The sequence below is a fragment of the Haematobia irritans genome, chromosome 1 (genome assembly GCF_050003625.1).
Source record: "Haematobia irritans isolate KBUSLIRL chromosome 1, ASM5000362v1, whole genome shotgun sequence".
NCBI lineage: Eukaryota > Metazoa > Arthropoda > Insecta > Diptera > Muscidae > Haematobia > Haematobia irritans.
Genome location: NC_134397.1, coordinates 105,728,241 through 105,741,628, shown reverse-complemented (window position 1 = coordinate 105,741,628; position 13,388 = coordinate 105,728,241). Strand labels below are relative to the sequence as shown.

Sequence of the window (13,388 nt, the reverse complement as noted above, 5' to 3'; positions counted from 1 at the left end):
TGTGGCAATGAAATGCCCGGCCAATTCTGGCTCTATCCCTGCCAACATTTTTTGAATTTGGGGACTCTTTTGAGAATCCCCACTACGTCGAAAACAATCATATACGACATCAAAAACTCGTCGGAAAAGAGCCGTCACTATTGAGAAGTTGTACCACGCCAAGTTACTACAAAAATGTTTCGCATGAGTGCAATTATTAGGTGCCTTTATAGATCAATTTAGAACGACGCCAATAAGGGACCCTCCAAACAATCAGAAAAAGTGCATTTTAAGATAGTTGTAAAAGAATCATTGTGGTCGAGTAAAACACATTTGTTTAGATATTTATTAATTTGATTAAACATTTACAAATTCTTAAAAATATAACATTTATACCACTATCACATTACATTTAACATAATTTTTGGCATTAATGATGATGTTGAGTTACAAGTAGCGAGTTACATGTTGCTGCGTCTATCAACCAGTGTTTTAATTCCATGGAGGCAGCGTGTCTGTAAAATATCTGAAAAACAATCACTTTATTCCATTTGGAAAATCACCAAATTGTTCACCAATATACCTTTCACAATTTTAAGCGTATAATCTATGTTTTCAGAACTTTATTTTCGTTTTTATTTAATTAAAATATAACAAGCTGGTTGCGCTTGGCGTTTCACAAAAAAATGGCTTTTTAACAGTAGGGATGGCAAATTACTTGCATGTACTTTTTGATGTACCTTTTCATGATGGTTGAAGTGACATTTACGAGTCTGTGGTAACGATGAGGTTGAAATGGAACTTTGAAATGCTGGCAGGGATGTTTTATAATTACAAAAAGCACTACAGCGTGGTACTTATGGGTGTTTGTGATGCCAAATATACATTTATTTCTTCCGCAATTCTTTTCCAGGCTGTTGCTTTTTTTCGGGAAGTCGGTATTCTGCACAGAATTTATTATAAATACATTCATGCGATTGCACGCATAATATTAACTTCTCTTCATCCATTTTAAACGAACACAGCCCAGTTTTATGTTTTAATTAACTTTATTTTCAATAAAAAACTTTTTCCCTCTTCTTTCAATTGATGACGCTAGTTTTTTTCGATCAGCTGATACGACAACGACACGCCAACTTTTGTTTTTTCTGAATCATACGACACGTCTACGTTGTGGAAAAGTTGGGTAATCGTTTGTATGGGCTGTCGTATAGCAAAAACAAACTGCTGACACGCCACGCTACGCTTACGTTCCGTTTTTGGATGCATAAAGGCCTCGTGTCGTTGTCGTATCAGCTGATCGAAAAAAAACTAGCGTCATCAATTGAAAGAAGTGGGAAAAAGTTATTTAGTGAAAATAAAGTTAATTAAAACATAAAACTGGGCTGTGTTCGTTTAAAATGGATGAAGAGAAGTTAATATTATGCGTGCAATCGCATGAATGTATTTACAATACATTCTGTGCAGAATACCGACTTCCCGAAAAAAAAGCAACAGCCTGGAAAAGAATTATTTTTTCTATATAGTCTCCACAAGTTTAAAAGACTTAGATTCACTTCTATATCACTCCAGTTCATTTTGAATTTTAAGAAAATCAACCTTTTGCGCCCCTTTTTGATAGTTTGTTTAAAAGCTATCTGATCAAGGCATATTAATTAAAGGTAAAGTCACGAGCAAACGTGTGTACACCCCATGATATTTAGAAAGTCAAACTAAAATGGCAGGTCACTTAAGTTGACATTTTTTGTATGTGTAGTGTTGTTGTATTGTAATATTTATGTACACAAAGAATGTAAACAAACCTACTAAACGTAAACAAAGCCTTTGACAAGATGAATGTCGATATTAGTCACCTGATTGCATGACTTTACCTCTTTAATATGCCTTGCTATCTGATCATATGCTACGTTTTTTTCAATTAGGCTAATCGCCAAAAAATCATACGTTGCCGTTACGCTACGGCTACGCTACATTTTTAGATGCATAACCAGCCCAATAAACACAAACGTTTGAAAAATACTAAAATTCAATAATTTTTCAAACATTTTTTCAAAGGATTAGGGTAATATTCAAGTTGAGAAATTGTTGAGAAAATCGCGTTCTCAACAAAAAACAGACATTACCCTCAACAGTAAAATTCAACACAATAGCAATAATTTCTCAATTGTAATCCTCAAATTGAAATGCATCGCTACTCAATAATTTCTCAAACAGTTTTCAATGTGAGAAAAATAAAAAATTACCATTATTGCGAATACTTTCAAACCACAATTTGTATGAAAGTCAATCCTAGTTCTAACTGAAAGTCAATACTAAATTTCTAGGGATTTTGTAAATTTTATTATTTTTTTCGTTAACAAATATAATAATCTTAAAAATAACATTAATAATATATAAAAATAATAATATAATACCAATCAAAATGTAATTATCTTATTAAACGTATTAATAAATAAAACTATGAATACAACTTTAAATATCTTAAACATTTTTACATGTATAATTCCATTTCCTCCATAATGTTGGTGTCATTAATATGCTGGCAATTTGAAATAATTACTATCGAGGAACTTGCTGGCTTGTGTGTTAAAATAGATTCCAGCAAGAGGAAATCACAAAATATGAAATTGATGACGGGATGTAAATTGATGTAATGCACATTTTCATCCAGAAGTTCTTGATATAGGAATTGTTGCACTTTGGTTTAATTGATTGCACTTTGTAAGTTTTCTGAAAACTTTTCTTTGTTGTTTCCTTCATCGGTTTTTCATCGGCCAACATCTTCCAAGAATATACCATTCAATGATTTTAGTTTTCTGCAAAACAATCGAGTTTTGTGATTTCCATTATGTTTTCATTTCACTTTTTATTTTGACTTACCAATTTGTATTTCTTCCAACTGACCACGTACTTCGTGATTTCCTCAAGAACGTTGGTGTTACAAAATTGTTATTAAAATACTGGCAATTTTCAGGAACTTGATGACCAGATAATTGGAATAAATTTCCAGCAATTTCAATTCACAAAATAACAAATTAAACCGATGATGCACATTTTCATCCAGAAGTTCTTGATATAGGAATTGTTGCACTTTGTTTTAATTGGTTGCACTTTGTAAGTTTTCTGAAAACTTTTCTTTGTTGTTTCCTTCATCGGTTTTTCATCGGCCAACATCTTCCAAGAATATACCATTCAATGATTTTAGTTTTCTGCAAAACAATCGAGTTTTGTGATTTCCATTATGTTTTCATTTCACTTTTTATTTTGACTTACCAATTTGTATTTCTTCCAACTGACCACGTACTTCGTGATTTCCTCAAGAACGTTGGTGTTACAAAATTGTTGTTATTAAAATACTGGCAATTTTCAGGAACTTGATGTCCAGATAATTGGAATAAATTTCCAGCAATTTCAATTCACAAAATAACAAATTAAACCGATGATGCGATATAAATTAAACTATATCACATCGATAGTTTAATTTATATCGCATCATCGGTTTAATTTGTTATTTTGTGAATTTCGAATTATCATCCAGTAGTTGTTGATATAGAAAAGCATAAATACCAAGTTTTTTTGGTTGCACTTTGATTTATGGAAACTTTCTCTTCTCGATAAGCCACTACCATTTTTCATCGGCCAGCCTCTTAATGTGTCCAAGAATCAGCATCCAAATATTTTAGTTGTCTGCAAAGAGATTTGAGTTTAGTGACTTCCTTAAAGTTTTAATTTCGTGTTTTAGTTTTACTTACCAATTATTATAAGCAATTTCAATTGATTATTAAAAAATTTCCACATTTTTGTATTTCTTCCACGAACTTTGTTGTCAAAAGTAGTATTGAAAACCATGTGGTTTTTTCGTTGCATTTCAGGGTAGTGTTTTGTCAAAGTTTTCTCCAATTATCTTCAACACATTTTCAAAGTTTTCGTCAACATTTTGCCAAATTGGTTGTAATTCGCAAACAATTTGAAGATGAATTGAAGATGAGCTTTTTCAAGTCAAGTTGAATTTATGTTGAAAATGATATTTACCCTCAAACTGAAGAGGTGTTGCATTTGAAAAACGCTCATCCTGTGTTTATTGGGAGGCCTTAAGAAAATATTAAAAACTTTGTGAAGCTTGGTAACACTATCCATGGTGTAATCAGAGAGTATGAAAATCAAGAGAACAAAACTGTGAAGTCCCAATAAACATAAATGTTTGAAAAATGCTGAATTTGAACAATTTTTCAAACATTTTTTCAAAGGATTAAGGTATTATTCAAGTTAAGAAAATCGCGTTCTCAACAAAACACAGACACCACGGTGGCTCCCCTCAACAGGGGAGCCACCGTGGTGTAGTGGTTAGCATGCCCGCCTTGCATATACAAGGTCGTGGGTTCGATTCCTGCTTCGACCGAACACCAAAAGGGTTTTCAGCGGTGGATTATCCCACTTCAGTAATGCTGGTGACTTTTCTGAGTGTTTCAAAGCTTCTCTAATACTACGTTCGCAATTGAGACCTTAGTTACAGAGATAAGTCCGGTCTGCACCTTTAGCGAAATTTTTGGTAGCAAAAATTTATTTAAGTCTACAACAAAAAAACAGGGCTGTGTACAAAAATTTTAAACCAGCTAATCGCTTTTAAAAATTGTTAATATATGTTCCAAATATTCCTCAAATAAATTGTTTATTATTTACAGACCTTTTAAAACTTTTACGCACACAATGATGAGGATGTATCAACTTAGCATATATTCCAGGAAAGTGGAGGGAAACAAAAGTCGTTTTCATACCTGGAGCGGGAAATGCCTCCCACCCGAGTGCGAAGGATTTGCGACCTATCAGCTTATCCTCATTCCTACTTAAAGGCCGGTACTATGTTCATTCTTGCGAAAAATTTTTATGGAAACCATTATTTCGCACATAGAAAGCGGCGTTTTTTTAGGTAGCTTGGAGCGCTATTTTACAGGGAGCGATATTGGATTAAGTTGGTGGTGTTGCTTGTTTTTACAAAATAACATTTTATTTTTCCTTGGGCAATTGATCTGCTATTCCTTTGATCCTTTGTATAGTTTCGGAACAAAAATATGGTCCGTGTTTGATTTATAAACCCGCACAAATAGTTTTTAATAAATAAATTATTTCTTAATTCACATTGCAAATGGCGCCGTGCTATAAACGTCAGTTTTTCAACACGAAAAAACAAAGTATCACAAATGGAAAAAATTTCGCAAATTTTTCGCATTTTTTGGGTTTGTATGGAGTTTCAACGCGAAAACCGAACAGAGTACCGGCCTTAAGACTCTAGAGAGGATGATAGATATTTATCATAGAACTAGCGTTGATTCAAGTTTGCTCTCGAGACGACAGCATGCATACTCGAAGGGTGGCTCTACTGAGACCGCATTACATGAACTAGTCAGCTTTATTGAAAGCTCACTATCTGTCAAAGAATACATAATCGTGGCATTCTAGACATCGAAGGGGCGTTCAATAACGTCCATCCGAGCTCGATATTAAATGGACTGACAACTCTAAATGTTGATCCAGGTATACTTAGGCTGTTAGACGAACTTCTAAGGAAGAGACGCATTTCAGCCACACTAGGACAAGCAAACATACAAAGGTATGTGAACAGAGGCACTCCTCAAGGAGGAGTTCTATCACCTCTTATTTGGAATGTTGCTATAAACCTTCTGGTTTCCCTAGAAAAAGAAAGGATACAAGTGGTGGCGTACGCAGATGATGTGGCGCTAGCAGTCAGGGGAAAATTCCCATCAACAGTTAGAGATATTATACAGAGAGCCCTCCGGATAACTGAGAAATGGGCGAAAGATAATGGTCTTGGGGTAAATCCTGCAAAGACAGAACTAGTCATGTACTGCAAAGATCGCAAAACTCCCACGTTTAGGCCCATTTCCTTAGGGGGTATTGAAATTCCCTTTAGGGAGTGTGCAAAATACCTTGGTGTTATTTTGGACAGGAAGCTGAACTTTAAGCTTAATATTGAAGAAAGGGCGAGGAAAGCAACGGTAGCTTTATACTCGTGCAAAAAGGCAATAGGGAAAAAGTGGGGACTAAAACCAAAAATTGTACATTGGCTATACACGGCAGTGGTTAGACCTATAATGCTATATGGTGTTGTAGTCTGGTGGCCGGCACTTCACCAGCCGACAAGTTTAGACAAAGTTCAGCGTATGGCGTGCTTGTGTATCTCAGGTGCATTCAGCAAGACAGGAACACATTCCCTTAATGTCATACTGCATCTATTGCCTTTAGACATTTCGGCCAAACAGTCAGCTGCAACAACGGCTGTGCGGTTGCGCGAGCTATCGCTGTGGTAGGAAAAAAGTTACGGTTACTGTCATGATGGCAAATGTTCGATGGGAGAATTGTAAGGGTTGTAACGACCCCCCATGGCCCCATTTAAACTTAAACCGCACACTAGATATGCTAGTGTTCTCGAGACGCCAGATATCACTCCTGATATCTGCTATAACGGGTCGCTGCCTGATAGGCGATTTTGCAAAAACTATTGGTGCGAAGTATAATGACCATTGTATGAGCTGTCATGATGCGGAGGAAAAGGAATAAAACACCTCTTGTGTGAGTGTCCTGCATTTTGTGTAAGGCGTAAGCAAATTTTAGGGGCATATAGCTTCAGATTACTGGCGGACCTGGAAAACGTTAACTTAAGCAGTCTGCTAATGTTTTTGGAACAATCTGGTTGGTTCAACAGAAGAAAATAATCGAGAAGGTTCAACGGTTAAAACTAGAAGTGCCCATATGTAATAGGTACTTTTAGTTAATGTGGTATCACAATGGACTGAATAGTCTAAGTGAGCCTGAATCGTAATCGGGCTGCCACTTTAACCTAACCTTCGTCGTCACAAACATTGGTGAATTTTGGGGCAGTAGACTCCTCTCGCGTACGGTGTCTATCGATGTCTGCATCTTTGGTATCTCCCTCGACTTCGCAAGAAGATCTGCTTATTACTGATTCAGACAGAGACTTGTCCATTTCTGAATCCTTTAGCTGATCGTTTTTATATACCTTCATTTGGATATAGTGAAAGCCATAACATACACGACCCTGGGACTTAGCGAGATGTGGCAAAGACTGAGTATTCAAAATAAATACTGCAGGCCGTATTGGTCCATCCACTTCATCCAAACGGCCAACCTTCCAATCAGATGTTGGAAGATCTGGATTGCATTGTATCAGTCTATTTAAAATAGATTCAGGGTCAGGAGGGTTTTGTAGTGTGATCATTCACACATTCCATTCATTTGTTGTTGTACAAGAACTGCTGTACATTTCATTATGTTGGTTCATCAACATACTTTAGTATTCGGTAACTGCATCAACATATGCATATGCCTAACTGACCTATATATTCCGTTCTTGTTACTCTTAAATAGAACATTGAACTAAGCAAGAATATGGGCAAATGGGTTCAAAGTACAGCAATGCAGCGCAGTCAGCATAAATGCAATTATAACGTAAAAGAAAGTAAAAGTAAGAATGAAAAATATATGTGTGTAAGAATGTGTGTAAATCCATGATTTATCATTGGTCAAATCAAGAATGTAAATATGTATTAGTAAACTAAGACTAAAGAATTGATTTAGACACTAAAGAATACACTTGTGTTTTTATTGAATAATAATCGATTCCCATTACAGTTTGCAGGTATCCACGCGTGTGCTCTACGTCTAGCCGGTATGTCTTTCTTCCCGACTAAAGGCCGGTATGCACCTTTAGCGAAATTTTCGGTAGCAAAAATTTATTTAAGTCTACAACAAAAAAACAGGGCTGTGTACACAATTTTTAAACCAGCTAATCGCTTTTAAAAATTGTTAATATATGTTCCAAATATTCCTCAAATAAATTGTTTATTATTTACAGACCTTTTAAAACTTTTACGCACACAATGATTGTAATAAATTAAATGTTTGCTGCCAAAATATGCTTTTGACAATCCTGTTATTTTCATTAGAGGTGCGTACCAGTTTACGAAATTGAACGCTACCGAATATTTCGTTAGCATAAATAGCAATGCATTTCTTATGGGAATGACATTTTTCGCTAGAGGTGCATACCGGCCTTAACTGTAGAGCAGCTTCTTCCCAAACCAATTAGTATCAATGCATATTTATACTATTTAAACTAATTTATACTAGTCCTCGAATGCAACTAGCTTAAATCGTCCTTGATACCAATCAGCCTCTTGGTGGCGAGGATCTGGACCGGGAAACTTTTCCAGCACCTGTGTGTAGACGCCAGACAAAGCATTCTGAATTCCCGCCACTTGTACTTTGGAACAATACCGTCCACTGCTCCCCTATTCACAATCGCCATCACAAGGCTGGTCTTTGCCACTGAGGCACCACGATCTTTGATCCCTTTTGGAAGATGGCAGTTCATACGGCGATCTTTTTCTGTTTCCAGCTTCAAGAATTCCTTGCGCCCATTATAAGGAATTGCTTTGCTTAGTCGACAACGTGCTTGGGTCGACTGATCATAAATTATTTAGGATAAAAAAGGCATTTCTGCGTTCCTTAAATCTCTTTCTGGAGGGATTACCTCCTTTTGATGTCGTTACCTTAGGGAAGGTTCGACTTGTCAAATTATCGCAACCTGTCGACCCGTCTACAGGTGGACTAATTGGGCTTAACTCTTGGTCATTGCAAATTTATAACTTCAGCCGATACTCGTCCACTGGGCCCTGAAGTTAGTAGCCCAGTGGATGACTTTGCATTTCGCACGGTGGCTTAATTTTCCACCACACGTGAAATTCTGAATAAGTACTTATTACGATGAAATAATCCGCTATTAAAAAACACGTCCGTTCAGTTCGACGGTTGAATAATGAAAAGTCACTATGGTTGAAAAATGTAGTAAATGTAATTTCCGATGGGAAATTAGCGCATATTGCCATTGACAGACTTATTACAAGACTGAGCCCAGCAAATTTTAAATTTCCAAATATCATATTGATTTCTATTGCGATCTATTCACTGCATCTTGAGTGATGCAGTGCCTGAATTGCGACATGGAGCTGAATTGGGAGAAAAACATTGCATGAAAGTATGATTAGGTTTTTGTATGTATGTTATGTATTAAATGAAGTACGTAACAAAGACATTTTAGGTGTGTTTTATTAAATAATACCGCACTGTTTATACATCAATACCTTTATGGTATAAATAATAGTACCGCTTAGGTATTATTTTCAGTACCATATTGGTACTTTCATGCTTTGCGTACCGCCTGTACCATTCGGTATTGATATTGTACCATACAGGGTTGGCTAACTATCAATAACGTACGGTATCGATTTGAGCCCGTATGGTAATAATTTTTCTATGGGTGTATTGTTGTTGATATACGTCTCCGCATTAGAAGTTCGTCTAACAGCCTAAGTGTGTAAATATAACCATAGCAATAGGCGGTAGGCGAACACTTAAGGTGGAATTACATACCATGCGGTCATGCGTGCGTACGTTGTATTCGAATGCGTTGACGAATACGATTCTTCAATTGAGTTACACAACATGCGTCGGAGCACCAATGAATTTGCTGTTTACATTCCTTGCCTCTGCGCTTTTTGTTATGTTTTTGTATTCCACGCACGTTTTATAGCATAGGACTTTATGTATTTTAACTTCAATCAATAATTTCTCGTCCATATTTTAGATTGTTTTTCCTTTCTTGATTTGTTTACATGTTGTCAACCCACCCGACGCATTGTAAAGTTAAAAGTTCGTCAACTTTATGCGTCATATGCATACGTTACTTTTGTCGTGTAACTCAAATAATTGTAGTTCCAACATTTTAACTTTTTTTGACAATAGCATATAACGTACGCACGCATGACCGCATGGTATGTAATTCCACCTTTATTTACGTGTATTTCTTATGGGAAGCCCAAAATCCGCGACGGAATACCGTGACGGCTAGCGGCGTGTCGCTAAATTAAAACTTATTCTAACTCCTTGGCGAAAACTGGTATAGTGTTGCAATCGCTTATCAATTTTTTTTACCTCACCACTAGGAATTGCTATTACCTGGACTCGTGTAGATTATTTTTTCTTGAAATAACTTAACAAATAACAAGCCATTGTATGTTTTTATTCAACTTCATTGTTTAATATTGTCAAAGCATGCTGTATTGACAACAAAAACGCTAGGAAGCGTGAAAAAGGGAATTATTCGCCTACCGCCTATCTAAGTATACCTGGATCAACATTCAGAGTTGCCAGTCCATTTAATATCGAGCTCGGAAACGCCACGATAGTCAGCTTTATTGAAAGCTCCCTATAGGTGAGTTCGAGTTTAGCCGCTAAAATCGTCATTTTTTCACGATTACTTTTCTTTAATAATCTATTTTAAGGAATACAAAATTTGTTAAAATTTGCTTTGGGCTATTCCTCAACAAGTTATAATAAAATTTGTAATAAATATGTATATTTACTGATTCAGTTTTCACTTTAGTGAAAAATGACGATTTTAGCGGCTAAACTCGAACTTAATACTCACCTATAGGGAGCTTTCAATAAAGCTGACTAGTTCATGCAATGCAGTCTCAGTAGACCTGCCGTTCGAGTATGTATGCTGTCGTTTCGAGAGCAAACTTGAATCGACGCTAGTTCTAAGATAAATGTCTATCATCCTCTCCAGAGTCTTACGTAGGAATGAGGATAAGCTGATTGCTCGGAAATCCATCGCACTCGAGTGAGAGGCTTTTCCCCTTTTAGGTATGAAAACGAATTTTGTTTCCCTCCACTTTTCTAGAATATATGCTAAGTTTATACATCCTTTATCTGGTATTGCAGCTTTCCTAACATTTGGCGGATATGGTCTTGTTGGTATGAACATCAAATTTGTAACTGATGCGTGTATGATCTGAGAAGCTATGTTCCCTCAAAACTTGTCATTCAGGTATGGTATCATACAGTTCTATAGAGGCCAATGTGACGTCCAAACCTCTTGCTTGTTTTCGGTGACGAAGGTTGGTGCATCTCCCTTATTGCAAACTACCAGGTTAGTACGCAAAATAAACTCTATTAGCGACTCTCCCCTTGCATTAGTATCACTGGATGCTAGTACATACCAGAGAACGGCTGCGATCTACCGCAACCGACCAGTGTATTTAGTAAACGCCAATATTTGCAAGCTTTAAACACCAATTGGTAAAAACATTTCAACCACCAATATCTAATGCAACCGATGACTGTCGGTGTTTGTTAGTATGAGTGTTAGTCTCTTGAAAACATCGTAGTAAAGCAATCACACAAATTGGTTACCCATAACTCTGCAATTTGGTATTCTCTTATTTGGTACTCTCTCAATTCTCTTGAGCTAATGCCAACTGCTAGTAATTGTTGTTGTTGAGTTCAATCATACTTAAGTGTCACACTCGTTTTTTGTTTACCGAGCGTTGTTACGATGTCGATTGGTTTAAGATTGCAAGACACTGCATACGTTTAAGATTGCAAGACACTGCATTGTTATATACTAGTGGTGTTTTTATTCTCGCATTTGAATTAATCGGCTATGTTCTGGATTTCCCTTCAAAAAGATTTCACCTTCCACTTTGATTTCCCCCCAAATATGTTTGGTTGTTCTTGGATTCCGGTGAAACAAGATTTTTCGAAATCGCAAAGTCTTCGAAAAATCAAAGTCTGCAAATCATATGATTTGCAGAGGAAAATGTAAACATATAATCAAATATGTGGCACAATTCTTTTATTTCTAAGTTTGTGGTAAAAAGGAAATATGAAGAAACTCATGTTCTGCAATCTAAAGAAAAACTACTGGATTGTAAAATACTTATAAAAATTTTTAAATCGTTCTTACATTTTTGGCAAAGCATCTTTTGTTTATTATTGTTCAGAATCAACGCTAATTTTGAGGAACTAGGAATTTTCATCGTCTTTAAAATCCAAAAATGTATGTATTTTATGCTTCTATAAATATATAAAAACAAATCATTTTGTGAAGCTTACATTTATTCTATCGACGGCAACAACCCTTAATGCAGTTTATTATAATTGACTGACTCTTGCGTGCGGCACTTTGCAGAAGTTAAGTTGTCCAATCGTTTACAGCGACTCTATGATCAAAATATTGTTTTAATTTGTCTTATCTGGTTCAAAAATGTGTTTGTTTCTATTTAAAATTTAGTCATTAGGTCTGTTTTCTTATTGCACTGATAACCAGTGCAAAAAGAAAACGCAAAACGACTAACCAGTTCAATTTTCGATTTTGATTGGCAACACTTGGTCGTCAAATGTCAAAATCAAAGTTATTGTTTACAAATAAAAATAGGGGGTGTTAAAGCCTATAAGCTTTTTTACAGGCTGAATTTGAATAAAAAGTGTTTCAATTTTTTTCTAGCGAAATCGATTTGGTTTATTTCAATTTTTCTTAACAACTAAAAGTAAAAAGAATATTCATATTCATATGAGGCAGACAAAATACACAAATATGTATGCTTGCAATGATCGTCAAATATTTGCACCGCTACGTTTTATGGCCCTTAGTGACGTCATCATATGCAAATTTTGTGCAACAAGTGAAAACATACACACGCCGATGCACATATCGATTTAAAGCAAAGCTACACACAAGCTGATGTACATATCGATGCGTACATATCAATTAACGTATTGACATACAAATTAATGTTGAGAGAATGCAATTGAGAGTTGTAATGATCTTAATGCAGTGCTTTGCTTTTTGCTTTTGGTAGCTAAATGCAGCTATTGGAAACATCTCTATCGTTTAGCTGGCACAGTGGCTTCTTTGAACATTCTCCCCCCGTTGGAAGGTTACGGCTTTCAACATTTTCTTCTATTGGTAAAATTGCCAGTTTCGATACAGGTCGACGAGAAGTTCCACTTGCAGTCTTAACTATAGCAACTCGAACAATTCCATCTTTTCCAGGTACTGTGTCCACAATTCGACCTAACTTCCATTTAAGCGGTGGAAGATTTTCATCTTTCACCATAACCATTGCTCCAATAGCAATATTATTTGTTAATTTTCTCCACTTTCCTCGCTCTTGCAAGAGAGTTAAATAAGAACTGCTCCATCTCTTCCAAAAAATTTGTTGAATTTGGGAAACCCTTTGCCATCTGCTTAACGTATTTATATTCAGATTTGTAACATCTGGCTCCGAAAAACTGGTAAGTGGCCCACCGACTAAAAAATGGCCTGGTGTTAGCACCTCGAGATCATTTGGGTTTTCTGTAATTGGATGCAAAGGACGAGAATTAAGTATAGCAGAAATTTGGCATACCAATGTTAGCAATTCGTCAAATTTCAGAATATTTTGACCCACGGCTCTATAAAAGTGGTATTTTGCCGACTTTACCGCAGCCTCCCAAAGGCCACCGAAGTGCCACCGGCACTTCGGTGG

At 36.1% G+C, this 13,388-nt stretch overlaps 2 long non-coding RNA genes across 2 annotated transcripts; both read right to left on the bottom strand.

Moving 5' to 3' along the window:
* Positions 1–291: 291 nt before the first annotated feature.
* On the bottom strand, positions 292–1,194 carry LOC142240890 (uncharacterized). Its single transcript, XR_012723426.1, has 2 exons — positions 563–1,194; positions 292–505 (listed from the first exon to the last, which is right to left on the bottom strand). It is a non-coding gene; the product is annotated as an uncharacterized LOC142240890 (long non-coding RNA).
* A 1,102-nt stretch (positions 1,195–2,296) lies between these two features.
* Positions 2,297–4,071, bottom strand: LOC142221566 (uncharacterized). The gene is made up of 4 exons (XR_012718126.1): positions 3,732–4,071; positions 3,253–3,666; positions 2,860–3,188; positions 2,297–2,795 (listed from the first exon to the last, which is right to left on the bottom strand). It is a non-coding gene; the product is annotated as an uncharacterized LOC142221566 (long non-coding RNA).
* Positions 4,072–13,388: the final 9,317 nt, after the last annotated feature.